This window comes from Dipodomys ordii, unplaced genomic scaffold, assembly GCF_000151885.1.
Source record: "Dipodomys ordii isolate 6190 unplaced genomic scaffold, Dord_2.0 Scaffold3, whole genome shotgun sequence".
Lineage (NCBI taxonomy): Eukaryota > Metazoa > Chordata > Mammalia > Rodentia > Heteromyidae > Dipodomys > Dipodomys ordii.
In genome coordinates this window covers 15488310-15497264 of record NW_012267219.1, presented here as the reverse complement: position 1 = coordinate 15497264, position 8955 = coordinate 15488310, and the positions used below count along the sequence as shown (strand labels likewise).

The window sequence follows — 8955 nt, the reverse complement described above, 5'->3', positions numbered from 1 at the left end:
TATCTCTAGGCCACATGTACCTGTGCACTACATTGGGCCCAAGGCCGGCCTGTGATCCTTACAACTAATGCTGTAGGTAACTTTAAATCCTGGGACTCCTGGAATGTGCCTTACAGCATGGCTTTAATCCCATGCTTGCTTATAAAACATAAATCTTGATATTGAGTGACAGTGCCCTGGGTTGACAAGCTCTCTAACTTTAACTCCTACAAGAATTAATTTGTGCTAATCTTATTTTATTTCACTGCCCTTTGCCATTGTCATGGCTGCATCAGAGGGTAACCTGATTATTTTATGTACATTCATGAACTGCAGAGTTGATGGATAGCACAGGAATGGGGGAAGCTGCATAATCTTATTATGGCTTAGAGCCCAGATCTCAGCTCCCAGGTGAGTGCCCTGGGACTATAGTGAATTAAAATTCAAGATCATACATGCATTGGAGATAATATTCCCAGATCCAGTTCCCAATGACCTTTCCAGATGTTTTCACTGTGAAATCAGGGAAGCCTCATTTACAGCAAAGCTTTTGACCCCAGGTTAAAAACTAGCTGAGCATAGAAACTTTTGTCTCTCTATACATTGTTTCCTCCCTTCCTGATTTAGGCTGATGGAAGCTGTTTTCTATTATCAGGGGTTTAGGGAAACTCCCCTCTCCCTCTGAAGATTTAATAATTGAGTCTGCTGAAAGAAACTGACAACAGACAGATTAACTAGAGAAAAAGAATATAAATTTATTATGTGTATTAGGGCATCACCAGAATGAAAATTGAGCACTTAATAGCCCAAGATTTAGAAGCTTATATATGCTCCTCATGTTAAAGGCAGACAATTTTAGAGGAAGAGTAAATAGTTTGTAGGCGTCAGGAATAGATCCCACACAGACAATAACCTGAGATTGTCTGTGTATGTTTGTCTGGGTACAGAGTGTGGAATCAATTCTAGTTTACCTGGCTGCAATCTTCTCTCTCCCTGGGAATCTGAGGAAGGACTATACAGCAATTGAATGTCTTGTGGAAAATCTAGCTTTTAAGAAAGAGTGGGATCTTCAGAGAAAGCCCTAAACCACACGAGACTTTTATATCCAATTAACCATCAAAAAAGACATAAATGTAGTTGTGCTCAAGTAGCAGCATGCTAGTCTTGAGCACAAAAGCTCAGGGACGTTATCCAGGTCTCTCAGTTTGAAACCCAAAATCTTACACTAAAAATAAACAAAAGGCCTGGGCACTGGTGGCTCACGCCTGTAATTTTAGCAACTCAGAAGGCTGAGCTCTGAGAATTTCAGTTCAAAGCCAGCCCAGGCAGGAAAATGGGTGAGAATATTATCTCCAATTAACCATGTCCAAACTGGAAATGGAGATGTGATTCAAAGTGATAGAGTGCTAGCCTTGAGCAAAAGGAGCTCAGGTACAGCATCCGGGCCCTGAGTTCAAGCCCCGTGACTGATCAAAACAAATATTTTTTTTTTTGGGGGGGGGGTTCCGGTCATGGGCCTGGGCACTGTCTCTCGGCTCTTCAGCTCAAGGCTAGCACTCTACTGTTTGAGCCACAGCGCCACTTCCGGCTTTTTTCTTTTTGCTTATGTGGTGCTGAGGACTCCAACCCAGGGCCTCAGGCACACAAGGTAAGCACTCTACCACTGAGCCACCTTCCCAGCCCCAATAAATGAATTCTTTTGGGTTCTTTGAAACAAGTTTTCTATGTGTAGCCCAGGCACACCTTGAACTTATGATCTTCCTGCCTTTGCCTCATGAGTTCTGGGATTATAGGGATGAGTCCAACCCACCTTAAAATTTATTTTTTAACTGCCACATAAAAACATAGACATTATAAATAATACTTGGATGCCATGAATATTTTGGTATAAGTTTTGTCAATTTATTTTGGTGGTACTGGAGTTTGAACTCAGGGCCTTGTGTTTGACACACAGATACTCTGCCACAGGAGTAACACCCCAGCTATTTTGCTTTTCCTATTTTATGAGTAGTGTCTTGCATTTTTGCCCGGGCTACCCGGGACTGCTATTCTCCTATTTATGCCTCATAGCTGGGATGACAGGCACGTGCTGCCATGTTCAGATATTGGGAGGGGGCCGTGTTGCATGGGTATTTGGGCTTGAACTCTGGGCCTCGAGCTCAGGTATGAACCTGGTTAAATTATGGAAATTTCTACCTAAATAGAATCACTTTGATCAGAGAGAGAACATTCTAAAGTGGAGGCTAGCAGTCACCTGGCACTTACTCTGACTCAGAGCTGCAGCTGTAGCTGCAGCTACAACTGGCAGTGCTGCTATCTACAGAAGCAATCTCCTCACTCACAGAGTCGCTGTTCCTATTGCAGTGAGATGCCAGCTCTGGAAACTACTGTTCTGTCACCATCTGAAGCTCTGTCTTCACCAATATGAAAGCTGAAGGTTCTTAGAAAGCATGGTACAGATGGTATCCCAGGACCATCTTCTTTCAGATCTCAAAAGCTGGGTGTGAAGCCAGATGACAGTGGCTCATGTCTATTATCCTAGCTACTCAGGAGGCTGAGATCTGAGGATTGCAGTTCAAAGTCAGCAGGAGCAGAAAATCCATGAGACTTAGGCCCAGTCCTTGTGTTCAAGCCCCAGGATGGGTGCACATGCACATGTGCACATGTGTATGTGTGCACATGCACAGTTGAGTGTTAGCCTTCCTTCTAAGTCCATGTTCACTTGTGTCACTTCAGAAGCTTGCCATTGGCCATGATGGGAGTATTGATACCACAGATATTGATAAAAAGCTACAAACAGAGGATCTAAACAGGAAACAGCCAGCATTCCACTTAGCAGTGGAATGCACACTCTCAGCAGTGACTGCCACTTGATACTCTTATTAATGGACCCTCAAACATCTATAAATGACATAGACAACATTACTATGCAATCCTTTGTCATTTTATGTCTTCAGCCTTGACATGCTTCCTTTGGAAAAGCTCAATTCTTTGAAGTAAATAATATAAGTGTGTTCATTATGGCATTAATAATTGCAGCAAAAAAATTAACAACCAGGTAGAAATTTAAAATAATATGCTGATATAGTAACTGGACTAGATAGGATAAATATTAAAAATAACATTTGCAAAAAGCTTTGAAGCATATGGTAAAAAGAAAATGAAGAAAGTCTGGCAATGGTAGCTCACACCTGTAATTCTAGTTACTCAGGAGGCTGAGATCTGAGGATTGTGGTTCAAAGCCAGACAAAGCTAGAAAGTCCATGAGACTTTTATATCCAACTAACCATCAAAAAAAGACATAAATGTAGCTGTGGCTCATAGCAGCATGCTAGTCTTGAGTACAAAAGCTCAGGGACATTATCCAGGTCTTGAGTTCAAGCCCCAGGAATGGAACACTTACTAATTCTCAATATGATGCAAACAAGTTTATAACCCAGCAAATGGGTTAGCCAATCTTTTAATTATTACCTGAAACAATGTTTTAGTAAATAAATGAAATGACAAGAAATGTGTCGTCATCATACCTGACACCTGACATTTCACCTGTTTTTCAAAAGAAAGCTTTTATTGTTATTATAAAGCTGATGAAGAGAAGGGTTACAGTTACCTTGAGCACAAAAGGGCTCAGAACAGCCCCCAGGTCCTGGAAAAAAGAAAAAGATTCTTGCAAAGATAGAATTGAGGACATTATAGATTATAAAGCCTTAGATAATTGAGAGGTGTTGTTAGCAATACATACAATAATATGAACAATGATTTGGTTTTAGGACAAAGGAAAGTGGCTGGTAATTGGAAAGTGTTTGGTGAACATGGGGCCTCTCCCTCGTTATTGTTATTATTATTGTTGTTGTTATTATTACCAGAGGTTGCATACTCAGTCACCTTACACGGTTGCTGAACACACAGGAAATACTGGGAAAATGTTGCTGCTCTCTGCAGATCAAATGTGCCTCCAAAACAAAGCTTTAAAGCCCCGGACTAGATGAGCTTATAGACAGAAATCCTCCCATCCGGTAAGCACTGTGCACTCGGTCTGATCCTATCTCTAATTAGAGAACTAGCCATCACAAGAAGAGAGGACACAGATTCTCCACAGGGCCAAGGTCTCTATCACTGAGGAACTGAATCCTCGCTGCCTTCTAACAAGAACTAGTAATTGCTTTCTCCCTACTCCATTTTCTTTTATGGTGCCTTTCAGTTTCTGAAAGGACAGAACTGTTTTGCTCAACAGAATATAAGAATTTCATAGTTGATTGAATAAAAACACAATGAATGTATTTCTTATTGCAACCATAAACAACATAAGACTTGTAGAATAGAAAGAGGTATTAAGAACCATTTAGAGAGCTGGGAAGGTGGCTCAGTGGTAGAGTGCTTGCCTTGCATGCCTGAGGCCCTTGGTTCAATTCCTTAGCACCACATAAGCAGCAAAAAGCCAGAAGTGGTGCTATGGATCAAGTGGTAGAGCACTAGCCTTGAGCTGAAGAGCTGAGGGACAGCGCCCAGGCCCAGAGTTCAGGCCCCACAACCAGATAAAAAAAAAAAAAAGAACCATTGAGATGAGAGATAAATTCCCACTGAGAAAGTGGTTCCCCTATGTGTGTCAGTGAGTGGCCTAGCAGAAAATAAAGGGTGCATTCCAAGTGAGTGTCTGCAATTTGCAAAACTATCTACAAGCTTTATGGAAATCAACAAGGAGTAGGAGCATGCTACTTTGAGACTGGCACTACCAGGAAACTTCTCTTCACCCCTTGTCTGAAGGGTTGCTGGAGTAGAATGGGTCCTGGGCCCCTGAGCTGCTGGAAATATGGAGAGTTACCTGGTAGGAGCCAAGACCTTCAATGGAAGTGTAAGATGTCCCCTGACAAAATGGCATATAGTTGGGACTGCTATCTTGATATCACTCCCTACCAACCTTCCCAGTGGCCAGACCCAACAGAAGAGGGAGGACAGAGTGGCCAGTCATGTGACTCATACCTATTAGCCTCCCTTGACATGGAGCAGTGTGTAGAAGCATCTGGAATAATTCAGTGAGCTAATATATGCAAAGATCTTAGCCCAGTGTCAACTACGCTCTAGAAGCTAGTATGCTGAGTAAAAATTTTATAGTTCTAGAACTTAATCTTCAGATGTATACATATTCATCTTTCAAAAAATGCTTAAAGATTAAGTTTGCATCTCAAGCCCCAATTTCTGTACAGTAGATTGCAGACAGTGTAACTTTTACTAAGTCCATCATTATTTTTAAATATCTATTTTCTTTAGGTGAATTGATAAAATTCTAGGATTTCCCTTCCACGGCCTTTTCACTGATCTAACTTTCCAGGCCTGATCTAAATTTCTGGAATGTTTAGGGAAATGATCTAGGCTTAGGTAACCTCAGACTCACTGTGATATCATTATACAACCCTTCTAGTTCTGTCATGTGTGATGTCATTAGTGATGTCATCATGCATCCTTTCCAGCTCTGTGGTTTACAACATGTAAACTTCATGCTTACAGCATGTTTATTCGATGCTCTTGTGTTTTCCAGGTTTCATCTTTGTGTTTATGATTGAGTTTGGAAATTCAGAATATATAAAGAATATTTATGAAGAAGACATTTATCCTTAGGATTAGATACTGTGTGCTATGAATTATCTGTATAAGCAGACACAAGCAATCTTTAGAAAAATGTATTACTCAAGAGGCAAATATCATAGAATTATTTCTGACATAACCAAATTAAATAAGAGAAATAATATTTAATCAAAGACCAATCGTCATCTATGATTGTATTTATTATAACACTGATTTTTGGTGTTTTATATGTATTGGTAATTAAGACTGACCACCAAGGAGACACAGACCTATGTGACATTTAACTTATCTTGTTAGAGACATTGCAATTTCTTGTGCATGTATAAACTGGAAGATTAGTGTTCCACTGAGCTTATTCTTAAAGATAATAATTTCTTTCCCCTTTGTCCTCACTGACATGAAAATGCAAATAAGTTTACTGGAATTTCTGGGGTTCAGTTCAGTCTATGAAGGAGTGAAGGAATATGACCAATATTAAGACTTTTATTGCTTAGGTGTTCCAGAGGATCTTTGCACAGCCTCAAATGCTCTGAATATTAAAATTTGACATTTTGAAATAAGATCAATGTGGTCTGCAATTGTGCCAGAATTTACACTGGTAAAGAGTGAGTGGAAATTCTAGATTCAAAAGTCATCACCTGAACTCAACAACAAGTGACAAAGGAATGTGAAACCAGGGCAGGCATGAAGGATTTAGTTAATTCATGTCTACACTTTGTGATTCGTTCTGGGCAGCAAGAATCTAAATCTCGACTCCTTTGTCCACGATAATGTTTTGTATTCAGGGGCTGGAGCTGTAAATGAAGATTATTTCCCTAGCATGTATGAGGCCCTGGATTTAAATACCAATACCAGACTGAGGGGGAGAAGGGAGTAAAATGAGACAGGGACAGAGAGAGGAAGAAAAAGGAGGTAAGAGAGAGAAAGAAAGGAAAACCCTACTGGATCCAAAAGGAAAGTAAACATAGTGAAGGAAATGACATTGTCTTACCATACACACCCAGAGAGTTCACGAGTAACCCGTACAAGATCTTCAGTTGCTGAGGGCCGTGTGCATGTATTCTAAGCAGCAAGTGCTTACATGTCTTCACTGCTAGGCTAGTGTATTCTCCCTGTATTATCTGAAGATGGAACCATGTCCTATGGGCTCTAATAACAAGCGCAGAGAGACGAACAGTACAGGCTGGGGTGGTGCTTAGGTGTTCACAGGCTAAAGCCCCGAGGCCCTTCACCTTGGTGGTTGAGTCACCTTGTGAAAGCCCAGTAGTCGTGTACAGAGGGTGTGGACTCCGGGACTTGTGGGTTCGAGGCGCCCCATCTGTGGAGCTGACCGAATCCTAACCGCCAGCCCCGGGCAGCGCTGGCAAATCCCCGCGCGGCGGTGAGCGCGTTCTGATCCGAGGGTTCGGACCTTCAGTTGGGCCTTCGAAGACGCGGGCAGGTGGAGGAGAGAGGCCACCGATGCGTCTTTGCGAGCAGAGCTCAAGAGCCACGTTCTAAAGCCTCTGGAGGGCTATCCCCTGGCAGGACTGCGGAGGACCAGGCGCGGCCCAGCGGCCTTGGCCACGCTGCCGCCCAGCCCCGAGCCCGGGTGGCCCGTTGGTCCCCGGAAGACGCCCCCAAGGCCTCCGCCTTTCAGCGTGCCCGGTAACGATGCTCCCCTGTTAGCCCTCCCTGGAAGCCAGGAGGTCCCGGAAGCTCGGCCGGGCGGCGGGCCTGAGTCTGGACCCGTGGTGGGTAGACTGTCAGAGGAACCGGGGGGGGGGACCTGCGGCCGGCCCCGGAGCCCTAGCACACCGCAGGGGACGCTGTAAATCTGCCATCACTCCGTAGCCGCTGGTGCGCACCGCAGGGGACGCTGTAAGTCCGCCATCACTCCGTAGCCGCTGGTGCGCGGCGTCTGGTCCCCGCCCCAGGCTTGCTGGCCCGGTGCTCTGGCCCTTGAGCCACGCCGCCCGCCCCACTGCCCACCCCCTCCCCCTTTCCACCCGGGCTTGCCTCAGATCGAGAGCCACCAGAGCTCAGCCTCCCCAGAAGATAATAGGCGTGAGCCACCAGCACCACATGGAACCCAAGAGCAGACGGTATTCTAACATTGCCTGCAGCCATTCAACATGAGTTAAAATTGCCCAAGGAGAGGACTTAACCGTACCAAGCAAGTGACCACATATCCCCATCGGAGGTTCCGTGGGCCAGGGTCGCCCAAGGGTCTCTGCGGCGGTTAGTAAGCGCTCTTCAAATCCGCAATTAGAAAATGGCCCCCAAGAAATCTGCAATACCGAAAGGAAGAAAGAAACAGAATGGAAAGTCTAGAAAAGCTGAAGAAGAAGCGCCCGAAGAGTTTGAAGTGGAGAAGGTAGTGGGCCGACGTGTGCACTATCACAGGGTGGAGTATCTCCTGAAATGGAAGGGGTATTCGGATGCCGAGAACACCTGGGAGCCGGAGGAAAATTTACATTGTGCTGACTTAATCACGGCCTTCATAAACTCTGAAGAAACTGGTTCGTCCGCCAGTGAATGTGACGATAAAAATGGCTTTGCTAGGGGTCTTGAGCCTGAACAAATAATTGGTGTCACAGATATTGGTGGAGAACTGATGTTCCTCATGAAGTGGAGAAATTTAGATGACGCTGAGTTGGTGCTGGCAAAAGAGGCTAATGTTAAATGCCCTCAAGTTGTAATTGCTTTTTATCAACAGAGACTAAATTGGAATGGAAGATGAAACACAGTAATTGTTTCCATTGATTATTATATATATGTATATTCATTAAAAATACATATATACCAAAACAACTTCTAGGAGATTGATGATGTAACTAACATATTATTATTATTATTATTATCTGCCAATCCTGGAGTTTGAACTGGAGACATGGATGCTGTCCCTTGAGCCACTAGGCTAGCACATTACCACCTGAGCCACAGAGCCACTTTGAGCTTTTTCTGAGTAGTTTATTGGAGATGAGTCTCACAGACTTTTCTCGTGGGGCTGGCTTTGAATCACAATCCTCAGATCCTGAGCCTTCTGAGTAGCTAGGATTACAGACATGTAAATACCCTTTAGGCAGGTAAATTTCCCTCACCAAAGGGAAGCATCTACTGTTTTCAGAAAGTCTGTCTACAATTTCTCAGAATAATCCTATGCCAAACTGGCATCGTTTGAGACGGTATATTCTATTTTCCTAGCAACAGAAGGTAAACAATGAAGTTCATGAAATACATACTATAGTGTAATAAAAGAGGAAGGAGTGGGGAGACATTCTGCATAGGCTCTCTGTTTGCGTACAGTGTGAAATGAAAGATGATGGCTGGGTAGAGCCTTGTGGAAAGCCACTCGCCAGCAAAAATGAAATGGGGCGAGGAAGAGATCCAAGCATCTACCAGGGAAAATTT

At 43.6% G+C, this 8955-nt stretch overlaps 1 pseudogene; it reads left to right on the top strand.

The window, feature by feature from the left end:
- Positions 1 to 7816: 7816 nt before the first annotated feature.
- LOC105987470 lies at positions 7817 to 8284 on the top strand (annotated as a pseudogene).
- Positions 8285 to 8955: the final 671 nt, after the last annotated feature.